Source organism: Pseudophryne corroboree, chromosome 2 (assembly GCF_028390025.1).
Source record: "Pseudophryne corroboree isolate aPseCor3 chromosome 2, aPseCor3.hap2, whole genome shotgun sequence".
Taxonomy (NCBI): Eukaryota; Metazoa; Chordata; class Amphibia; order Anura; family Myobatrachidae; genus Pseudophryne; species Pseudophryne corroboree.
The window spans coordinates 673,071,669-673,083,153 of record NC_086445.1 but is presented as its reverse complement, the minus strand read 5'-3'; the positions used below and the strand labels follow the sequence as shown (position 1 = coordinate 673,083,153).

The window sequence follows — 11,485 nt, the reverse complement described above, 5'->3', positions numbered from 1 at the left end:
CATCCCATGATGCTGTGGCACATGATGTGATCTAGGGTCGTGGGAGGCTTGCTAGGGGACATATGGCTGTGGACTAATAACGATTTTACTCTGTAGAGCAGAAGATTTAATTGCTTCTGTAATAGAATAATTGAAATTGAATGGAGAATTGTGATTCTGATGGTGCAGAATCATATGATGTGCTGTCATTGCAAATCTGGAAAGTAGGACTTAACCAACAAGTAATTCCTAATCTCCCTTACACATTAATGTAACAAGGGAGTGTGTTTTTTTTTTTTTCTCTTTTATTACACTGACGCAGTCCTTGCATGCTAGTAGAGTTTTGCTTAATCTAATGCAGGTATGCATTTTCAAGTTGAGCCTGGAATTTAAAACCAAAGGCGGTAATTTCTGTTGACCACTCAATAGGCCTATAAAATGTTGCTGAATCACTTCTCAAAATGAGACTGCTTCTACCTATAGATTGTACTTAATAGATACTACCTCAAAGCTGATTGGTTGCTAATGACCGCTTATTCACTGGTCCGTGTCTCCACTATTTTACTGTTTGATACTGTAGTGTCCCTCACTACCGAGCTGGTCTTCTTAGACAACCTTTAAAAGAACAGTATGATTGTAAAATTAAAAATAGCCTTGAATTGAGGTGGCATAGGCATGAATCCATAAATATGTCAGTTCTTAATTGGAATATTTCTAAATTTCCAAAAATCAAATGTTGGCATATAATCCTTTCCGCTAAAAGTCTTGTGCTAAATTTCTAGACCGACTAAACCAGCACACCAGAATAAGCCTGTTTTGAATATTTAAAAATAAATAAATATATGGGGTGTATAGTGGGCCCAGACTAATGTAATTTATCACAACATGCCATAGTAAAGGCAATTTTGATGGCTAATTAGATGGTTTTAGACACATTACCTGTGAATGGTAGCAATGTGTAGATACTTGGCAGACCGTTAGGGGCCAATTCAATTGTTTTGGGAGTCTAAAAATCCAGTCTAAACGGATGCCCAAACAATTGTTACAAGTCAGTTGTGTTTGGGCGCACATGCTCATGTTGCGCCGAAACAGACCAGTTTTAGCAATCTAAAATGGCTAAACCGGTCTAAAATCCATGTTTTGGGCATCCAAACTCCTGTTTGGACGTCCAAAGTGCTGAGTTTCTTTTAAGAAGAATTTTATTGGTCGATTCACAGTGATACATATAAATGGTGTGTTTCATAAGCATAGGACAACATTTTAGTACTAAGATGCACACAACTAGAAAATAACAGTAATCAAGTGAGTAAATCCGTTTTGTTCTTTTAAAGTGAGACAGCAGAGATAGAGTACTCTTTTTTTTTTCCTTTCTCGCTCTAGGTCCATGGTGTGGCCAACCAGCCCAGGGGAGTGAGAGAACGGGAAGGATAGGGACAGGAAAAGGAAGAAACAAGATTGTGGGCAAAAGGGAAGGTAGAAAGAAGAGGGGGGGAGGTCCGAGTAGCGGGATCCGGGCAGCCAACATAAGAATAAGGGTGTGTAGCTTAATCAGTTACCGAATGGGGAGGGGGCATTTTGAGAAGTGAGCCAGGGTGCCCAGATTTTATCAAACGCCCTGGCCGATTGTCTAATAAGACTGGTCATATATTCCATCTTATAAACGTACCAAATATGAGTTATAACTGATTGTAGGGACGGTGGAGAGGGCGACTTCCAGGCCTTTGCTATTTGACATGTCGTGGCGGTAGCCACATGACGTAATAACTTGTTCTGATGTGTAGTCAAAGTCGGAAGATTCAGAGGCAGTAGAAAGTATTTAGGGTCCAGGGGGATTGGGGTGGAGAGTAGGGATGAAAGAAGTCGGACGACTTCCTTCCATAAAGGTACTAGTTTCGGGCAGGTCCACCAAATATGCATACAAGTCCCCTCAGAAGTACAGCCCCTCCAACAGCCATCCGTAACATCCGGGAACATCGCCTTTAGTCGCGAAGGTACATAGTACTAACGATATACCAGTTTATATACATTTTCCCTTATCCTGACACAGATAGAGCTAGAGGACACATTACTCCAAATTTCATCCCATTCATCCTCCTCCAAAGTGACACCCAAATCTGTCTCCCAGGCCAATTCTCTGTGATCTCTGGGAGTAGCAGAGCCCCGCAATAGCAAAGCATAGAGATCTGATATCAGACCTTTCGTAGAAGAGCGTGATAATGTCAAATATTACCTTAAAACATAAAGCTATACACTATTACTGTGGAGCCGCTAGATTTATTACACACGCTACGGACTAAGTACGCTATTTGCGTACTGAGTGCCGTATGGATACGCACTTAGCGTATCAGATGCTGTGCCGTGGGCGCGACGCACACGCAGCGCGGACGCACACAGAGTGATATACAGTAAACCTTAAGTAATGAAACAATGTAAGGATATGCTTATACTTTAAACCTTAGCAGCCTAGTACTGCAGCAATGTAATACCTTTAAAACCTTAAGTAGCGCTGGCGGCATGAAGTACCCGCAGTGCTTACACCTTAACAATGCTTATACACCTTATACCGATTAATACGCTATGAAAACCCTTTGCAGGAAAGTGAAAACACAACACCGGTTTGTGGTAAACCACTGGGCTCTAACACCGCAGTGGATTATTCAGAGAAAAGGGGTAAACAGATACAAGTTATACACTACAGGCTAACAAGGAAATCTAAACAGAATAATAGAGAATAATGGCTACAGAGAATATACATACGCGGGGAATCGTTCGCAAGCGCGTCCTGGACCAGTCCTCAGCTATCAGGTAGAAAGCCTTCAGAGTCTTTGATAGTGACCTGGCCTGCTGCTCGCTCTTTATTCAGTAGCTCAAGACATAATACAATAGACACTGTGTGCTCTTCTTCCATTGGTTAGGGGGTGGGACATGTCCTGCACCGGGGACCATTGGTTAGTTCAAGAAGTGGGCGATGGCTAGGACTTGGGATGTGGAGTTCCCGCCCCCTAATCAGTTTAAACCCATCACATTAAACATAAATCCGGTATTATTAATATCTTAATGAGGTAAGTTTTAACAATGTTCTTATTCCCACCAGATTAATGTTCACGTGACTCTGAACAATATGAACCCACACATGATATTACTATCTATCTCAATCTTCAAGATATTCATATATCCACATATATATATATATATATATACACACACACACACACCTCTGTCTCCATGTATTTTGGACTAGGAATGTTAGTATTCTAAATTCCTATCTGTCTGGTTTTGTTGTGGTTAGCTATTGTTCCTGAGCTTCCAAACATACTCTGCTCCTGGGCATTGTTCACCCTTGTTTGTCCCTTTCTTTCAGCTGAGACAATGGCAACTCAGCACTCATTATTCTGGAGAGAAACCTGGCCCTATTCATAAACAAAGGTGTATGCCCTCTTCATAGAATCTCAAAGCTTAGTGTAAACAAGGGCATTGTATCTCGGTCTGTGGGAAATTTATGTGTGACTGGGTTCCATTCTCGTCCCCTCCCCATTCGTAATATATTTTAAATACAATGTATATCTATTTTCTACTTCTGCACATAACTATACGCAGGAACATGCGATTCTTTCCTAACTAACACCGGAATGTTACCCTTAAAATACCCTACAGCTGGATACCAGACATCACCTACCAACCTTTGTCTGACCCTTCCTATTATGCAAAGACGAATCCCTCTGTCCAGGAACTGTTTAAACTAACATTACTCGCTGACATGATCTAAGGGAACTATGTCTACAAAATGCACTATTTGGGTTAAATATGCTACGTTCGAGTCGCACGCTACACGCTCACAAACTCCGCCGTAAATACACATATCATGCGCACGAGTCGCTGGAGCGTCTCTTACGCAACTTGCGGGTATGTGTACGCACGGGGGACCGTGTGCACGAGCAGCGTGCATGTGCATGAGGGGTTAGTACAATGGATATGTATAACAATATTTTTCGACTTTGACAAGCGTCGCCAACATATGTTTCTCTAACGTCCTAGTGGATGCTGGGGACTCCGTAAGGACCATGGGGAATAGATGGGCTCCGCAGGAGACAGGGCACTTTAAGAAAGAATTTGGATACTGGTGTGCTCTGGCTCCTCCCTCTGTCCCTCCTCCAGACCTCAGTTTGAATCTGTGCCCGGACGAGCTGGGTGCACCTTAAGGAGCTCTCCTGAGCTTGCTAAAAAGAAAGTATTTTGTTAGGTTTTTTTATTTTCAGAGAGATCTGCTGGCAACAGACTCTGCTACGTGGGACTGAGGGAGAGAAGCAGCCCTACTCACTGAAGATAGGTCCTGCTTCTTAGGCTACTGGACACCATTAGCTCCAGAGGGATCGTACACAGGATCGCACCCTTGGTCGTCCGATCCTGGAGCCGCGCCGCCGCCCCCCTCGCAGAGTCGGAAGACAGAAGCCGGAGACAGAAGCAAGAAGACTTCGAAATCGGCGGCAGAAGACTCCAGTCTTCATATGAGGTAGCGCACAGCACTGCAGCTGTGCGCCATTGCTCCCACACTAAACCCACATACTCCGGTCACTGTAGGGTGAAGGGCGCAGGGGGGGCGCCCTGGGCAGCAATTAGAGACCTCTTGGCAAAAGTGGGCATATATACAGTTGGGCACTGTATATATGCATGGGCCCCCGCCATATTTTTACACAAATGCGGGACAGAAGGCCGCCGCTGAGGGGGCGGGGCTTCTTCCTCGGCACTCACCAGCGCCATTTTCTCTCCACAGCTCCGCTGAGAGGAAGCTCCCCAGGCTCTCCCCTGCAGAATCACGGTAGAAGAGGGTAAAAAGAGAGGGGGGGGCACATAAATTTGGCGCAAAAACAGTATATACAGCAGCTACTGGGTTAACACTAAGTTACTGTGTGATTCCTGGGACATATAGTGCTGGGGTGTGTGCTGGCATACTCTCTCTCTGTCTCTCCAAAAGGCCTTGTGGGGGAACTGTCTTCAAATAGAGCATCCCCTGTGTGTGTGGTGTGTCGGTACGCTTGTGTCGGCATGTTTGACGAGGAAGGCTATGTGGAAACAGAGCGGGAACAAATGAATGTGGGGTCGCCGCCGACGGCGCCGACACCCAATTGGATGGATATGTGGAAGGTTTTAAATGATAATGTTACTTCCTTGCATAAAAGGTTGGATAAAGCTGAAGCCTTGGGACAGACGGGGTCTCAGCCCATGCCTGATCCTATGTCGCAGAGGCCGTCAGGGTCTCAGAAGCGCCCACTATCCCTAATTGTTAACACAGATATCGACACGGATTCTGACTCCAGTGTCGATGGCGATGATGCAAAGTTACAGCCTAAAATGGCTAAAGCCATCCGTTACATGATTATAGCAATGAAAGATGTGTTGCACATCACAGAGGAAACCCCAGTCCCTGACAAGAGGGTTTATATGTATGGGGAAAAAAGGCAAGAGGTGACCTTTCCCCCTTCACATGAGTTAAATGAGTTATGTGAAAAGGCTTGGGAATCTCCAGATAGAAAACTGCAGATTTCCAAACGGATGCTTATGGCGTATCCTTTCCCGCCAACGGACAGGTTACGCTGGGAATCCTCCCCTATGGTAGACAAAGCTTTAACACGCTTATCCAAGAGGGTAGCCCTGCCGTCACAGGATACGGCCACCTTAAAAGATGCTGCGGATAGAAAGCAGGAGGGTATCCTGAAGTCCTTTTATACACATTCAGGTACCTTACAAAGGCCGGCGATTGCGTCGGCCTGGATGTGTAGTGCTGTAGCAGCATGGACAGATACCTTATCTGAGGAACTTGATACCTTGGACAAGGATACTATATTACTAACCCTGGGGCATATAAAAGACGCTGTCCTATATATGAGAGATGCTCGAGACATTAGCCTACTGGGCTCTAGAATAAATGCAATGTCGATTTCTGCCAGAAGGGTCCTGTGGACTCGGCAATGGACAGGTGATGCCGACTCAAAAAGGCACATGGAGGTTTTACCTTACAAGGGTGAGGAATTGTTTGGGGACGGTCTCTCGGACCTGGTCTCCACAGCTACGGCTGGAAAGTCAAATTTTTTGCCATATGTTCCCTCACAACCTAAGAAAGCACCGTATTACCAAATGCAGTCCTTTCGATCACAAAAAGGCAAGAAAGTCCGAGGTGCGTCCTTTCTTGCCAGAGGCAGGGGTAGAGGAAAGAAGCTGCACAATACAGCTAGTTCCCAGGAACAGAAGTCCTCCCTGGCTTCCACTAAATCCACCGCATGACGCTGGGGCTCCACAGGCGGAGCTAGGCCCGGTGGGGGCGCGTCTCCGAAATTTCAGCCACAAGTGGGTTCACTCCCAGGTGGATCCCTGGGCTATAGAGATTGTGTCTCAGGGATACAAGCTGGAATTCGAAGAGATGCCCCCTCACCGTTACCTCAAATCGGCCCTGCCAGCTTCCCCCTTTGAGAGGGAAATAGTGTTAGCTGCAATTCACAAATTGTATCTTCAGCAGGTGGTGGTAAAGGTTCCCCTCCTTCAACAGGGAAGGGGTTACTATTTGACCATGTTTGTGGTACCGAAACCGGACGGTTCGGTCAGACCCATATTGAATTTAGAATCCCTGAACATATACTTGAAAAGGTTCAAGTTCAAGATGGAATCGCTCAGAGCGGTCATCGCAAGCCTGGAGGAGGGGGATTTTATGGTGTCTCTGTACATAAAGGATGCTTACCTTCATGTCCCCATTTATCCACCTCATCAGGAGTACCTCATATTTGTGGTACAGGATTGTCATTACCAATTCCAGACGTTGCCGTTTGGTCTCTCCACGGCACCGAGAATATTTACCAAGGTAATGGCGGAAATGATGGTGCTCCTGCGACGGCAAGGAGTCACAATTATCCCATACTTGGACGATCTCCTCATAAAGGCGAGGTCCAGAGAGCAGTTGCTGATCAGCGTGGCACGCTCTCGGGAAGTGTTACAACAGCACGGCTGGATTCTGAATATTCCAAAGTCGCAGTTGATTCCTACGACTCGTCTGCCCTTCCTGGGCATGATTCTGTACACAGGCCAGAAGAGGGTTTATCTCCCGATGGAGAAGGCTCAGGAGCTCATGACACTGGTCAGAGACCTATTAAAACCAAAACAGGTGTCGGTGCATCACTGCACTCGAGTCCTGGGAAAGATGGTGGCATCATACGAGGCCATTCCCTTCGGCAGGTTCCATGCGAGGACCTTTCAATGGGATCTGTTGGACAAGTGGTCCGGATCACATCTACAAATGCATCGGCTGATCACCCTATCCCCCAGGGCCAGGGTGTCTCCTGTGGTGGTTGCAGAGTGCTCACCTTCTCTAGGGCCGCAGATTCGGCATTCAGGACTGGGTCCTGGTGACCACGGACGCAAGCCTCCGAGGGTGGGGAGCAGTCGCACAGGGAAGAAATTTCCAAGGTCTGTGGTCAAGTCAGGAGACTTGCTTTCACAACATCCTGGAACTAAGGGCAATATACAACGCCCTAGGTCAAGCGGAGACCCTGCTTCACGACCGACCGGTGCTGATTCAGTCAGACAACATCACCGCAGTGGCTCATGTAAACCGCCAAGGCGGCACAAGGAGCAGGGTGGCGATGGCGGAAGCCACCAGAATTCTTCGCTGGGCGGAGAAACACGTAAGCGCACTGTCAGCAGTGTTCATTCCGGGAGTGGACAACTGGGAAGCTGACTTCCTTAGCAGGCACGACCTCCACCCGGGAGAGTGGGGACTTCATCAAGAAGTCTTCACGCAGATTGCAAGGCGGTGGGAACTGCCACAAGTAGACATGATGGCATCCCGCCTCAACAAAAAGCTACAGAGGTATTGCGCCAGGTCAAGAGACCCTCAGGCGATAGCTGTAGACGCACTAGTGACACCGTGGGTGTTCCAGTCGGTCTATGTATTTCCTCCTCTTCCTCTCATACCCAAGGTGCTGAGAATCATAAGAAGAAGAGGAGTGAGAATAATACTCATTGTTCCGGATTGGCCAAGAAGGACTTAGTATCCAGAGATGCAAGAAATGCTCACAGAGGACCCATGGCCTCTGCCTCTAAGACAGGACTTGTTGCAACAGGGGCCCTGTCTGTTCCAAGACTTACCGCGGCTGCGTTTGACGGCATGGCGGTTGAACGCCGGATCCTAGCAGAAAAAGGCATTCCGGATGAAGTTCTTCCTACGCTGATAAAGGCTAGGAAGGACGTGACGGCTAAACATTATCACCGTATATGGCGAAAATATGTTGCTTGGTGTGAGGCCAGGAATGCCCCTACGGAGGAATTCCAGCTGGGCCGTTTCCTTCACTTCCTACAGTCGGGAGTGACTTTGGGCTTAAATTGGGTTCCATTAAGGTCCAGATTTCGGCCCTATCCATTTTCTTTCAAAAAGAACTGGCTTCTCTTCCTGAAGTTCAGACGTTTGTAAAGGGAGTGCTGCATATTCAACCCCCTTTTGTGCCTCCAGTGGCACCTTGGGATCTTAACGTGGTGTTGAGTTTCCTGAAGTCACACTGGTTTGAGCCACTTTAAACCGTGGAGTTAAAATTTCTCACGTGGAAGGTGGTCATGCTATTAGTCTTGGCTTCAGCTAGGCGTGTGTCAGAATTAGCGGCTTTGTCACATAAAAGCCCCTATCTGGTTTTCCATATGGACAGGGCGGAATTGTGGACCCGTCCGCAATTTCTGCCAAAAGTGGTGTCATCTTTTCATATAAACCAACCTATTGTGGTGCCTGTGGCTACTCGTGACTTGGAGGATTCCGAGTTACTAGATGCGCTCAGGGCTTTGAAGGTTTATGTAGCCAGAACGGCTAGAGTCAGGAAAACTGAGTCACTGTTTATCCTGTATGCACCCAACAAGCTGGGTGCTCCTGCTTCAAAGCAAACTATTGCTCGCTGGATCTGTAACACGATTCAGCAGGCTCATTCTGCGGCTGGATTGCCGCTGCCAAAATCAGTAAAAGCCCATTCCACAAGGAAGGTGGGCTCTTCTTGGGCGGCAGCCCGAGGGGTCTCTGCATTACAGCTTTGCCGCGCAGCTACTTGGTCGGGTTCAAACACCTTTGCAAAGATCTACAAGTTTGATACCCTGGCTGAGGAGGACCTTGTGTTTGCTCATTCGGTGCTGCAGAGTCATCCGCGCACTCCCGCCCGTTTTGGAGCTTTGGTATAATCCCCATGGTCCTTACGGAGTCCCCAGCATCCACTAGGACGTTAGATTTACCGGTAAGTAAAATCTTATTTTCTCTATTTCTCGTAGTCCGTAGTGGATGCTGGGCGCCCGTCCCAAGTGCGGACTTTTTCTGCAATGCTTCTATATAGTTATTGCTTACATAAGGGTTATGTTATAGTTGCATCAGGGTTGATCTGATGCTCTGTTGTTGTTCATACTGTTAACTGGGTAAGTTTATCACAAGTTATACGGTGTGATTGGTGTGGCTGGTATGAGTCTTGCCCTGGATTCCAAAATCCTTTCCTTGTACTGTCAGCTCTTCCGGGCACAGTTTCTTTAACTGAGGTCTGGAGGAGGGACATAGAGGGAGGAGCCAGAGCACACCGGTATCCAAATTCTTTCTTAAAGTGCCCTGTCTCCTGCGGAGCCCGTCTATTCCCCATGGTCCTTACGGAGTCCCTTGCACCCACTACGGACTACGAGAAATAGGTTTACCGGTAAGTAAAATCTTATTTTTCAAGAGTGATGAGAGGCCTAGAAGAGAGAATGGTATGAACCCCGGAGTGAAAGTGTCTAAGTTGGAGGTAGCGGAAAAATTCACTATGAGGGAGAGAGTATTATCTGAATCTGGATAAACGAAGGAAAGGGTGTACTAGAGGTAATGTCATTAAGAAAGGCAACGTTTCCCTGTTTCCAGAGTGAGAAAGCAGATTTAACCATTCCCGGAGGGAAGTCAGGGTTATGGAACAGAGGTATGAGGGGAGATGGGTTAGGGGCCAATTGATGTTTCCTCACCCGCAAAATCCCAAACGTATAAAGAACGGGCCACCACTGGGTGAGTTGAGGTGGCACGAGGGCGGGCGGTTCTCGGAAGCCACAAGAGGGAAGAGAGCGTGGAGAGTCCCAGCTCGCCGGCTTCGATAGCTATCCACACCTTGTCCGCCCCCGGGCCACACCACTGAACACAGGATGCCATCTGGGCTGCGTGGTAATAGTATTTGAAATTGGGTATGCCTAAACCTCCGCCCCTGGAAGGCCGTTGTAGCAGCGAAAGTTTAATTCTAGGATGTTTATTGGCCCAAATAAAACGAGAAGTTTGAAACTGCAAGAATTTAAAAACATAGGGGGGGACATAGATCGGGAGCGTCTGGGAAGAACATTCATCTTTACAGAATTGGCACGTCCAATCCTTGAAATAAAATAGGAGGACCAAGTTTGGAGGTCAGAACGAATTCGGTCCAAAAGACGTGGAAAATTCGCCTGAAAGAGTTGATGATGTCTGTGGGTTAGATAAATACCTAGATATTTGAGTTTTCGGTTATGCCAGGAGAATGGAAATGTTGATTCAAGTTGTGACCTAGACGCAGGGGTAATGTAAAAATCAAGAACCTCTGTTTTAGTAGCGTTAATCTTATAACCCGAGTATTGCGAATAGAGGTCAATCTCAGAGAGGAGAGAGTGACGATGTCGGGTTTGAAAGAGAAACCAGTATATCGTCAGCATAAAGTGCAATTTTGTGTTCCGTGCGGCCAATTTGAATCCCTGTAATATTCGGATTGAGACGAACCCTGGCCGCTAGTGGCTCCATGACCAGGGCAAAAATCAAGGGCGAGAGTTGGCATCCCTGTCTAGTACCGTTAGATATCTCAAAACGTGAAGTGACCCCGTTGACAGAGACCCTCGCTGAGAAATTGCGATACAGTGCTGAGACACCATCATAAAACTTACCAGAAAAGCCCATGCGTTGGAGGACCGAGAAGGCGAAGGGCCACGAAATGCAATCAAACGCCTTCTCCGCATCCAGGGCTAGCAACAGGGAAGAGGACTTTTGTTGGTGGATAGTATCAATAGCCCTTCTGGTGTTATCGGAGGCCTGTCGGCCTGGAATAAATCCCACCTGATCGGGATGTACCAGTGCGGGAAGAAGAGGGGCCAATCTTAAAGCTAGGATTTTTGCATACATTTTTAAGTCGACATTGAGCAATGAGATGGGCCTATAATTACCGCACTGAGCGGGGTCTCTGTCAGGCTTAGGGATCACGACTATATCAGCTTGAGTAGTCGCCGGAGCCAAGGATGCGCCCCGCAATATCTGATTAAAGAGGGCGGTAAGGTGAGGGGCCAATATTTTAGCAAAGTGTTTATAGTAGTGTGCCGTGAAACCGTCAGGGCCAGGAGCGGCTGAGGACCGCATGGATTTCACAGCTGTTAACGTCTCCTCTACTGAGATATCTTGGTTTAGTGTGTCTAATTGAGCCGTGGATATGCTCGGCAGAGGGGTTGAGGACAGGTAGGAACTTAACCT

At 47.2% G+C, this 11,485-nt stretch overlaps 1 protein-coding gene across 4 annotated transcripts in view; it reads left to right on the top strand.

The window, feature by feature from the left end:
- Nucleotides 1-11,485, top strand: part of DSTYK (dual serine/threonine and tyrosine protein kinase) — a 403,908-nt gene that overhangs the window by 8,163 nt on the left and 384,260 nt on the right. The gene's annotated exons all lie outside the window — the stretch shown is intronic.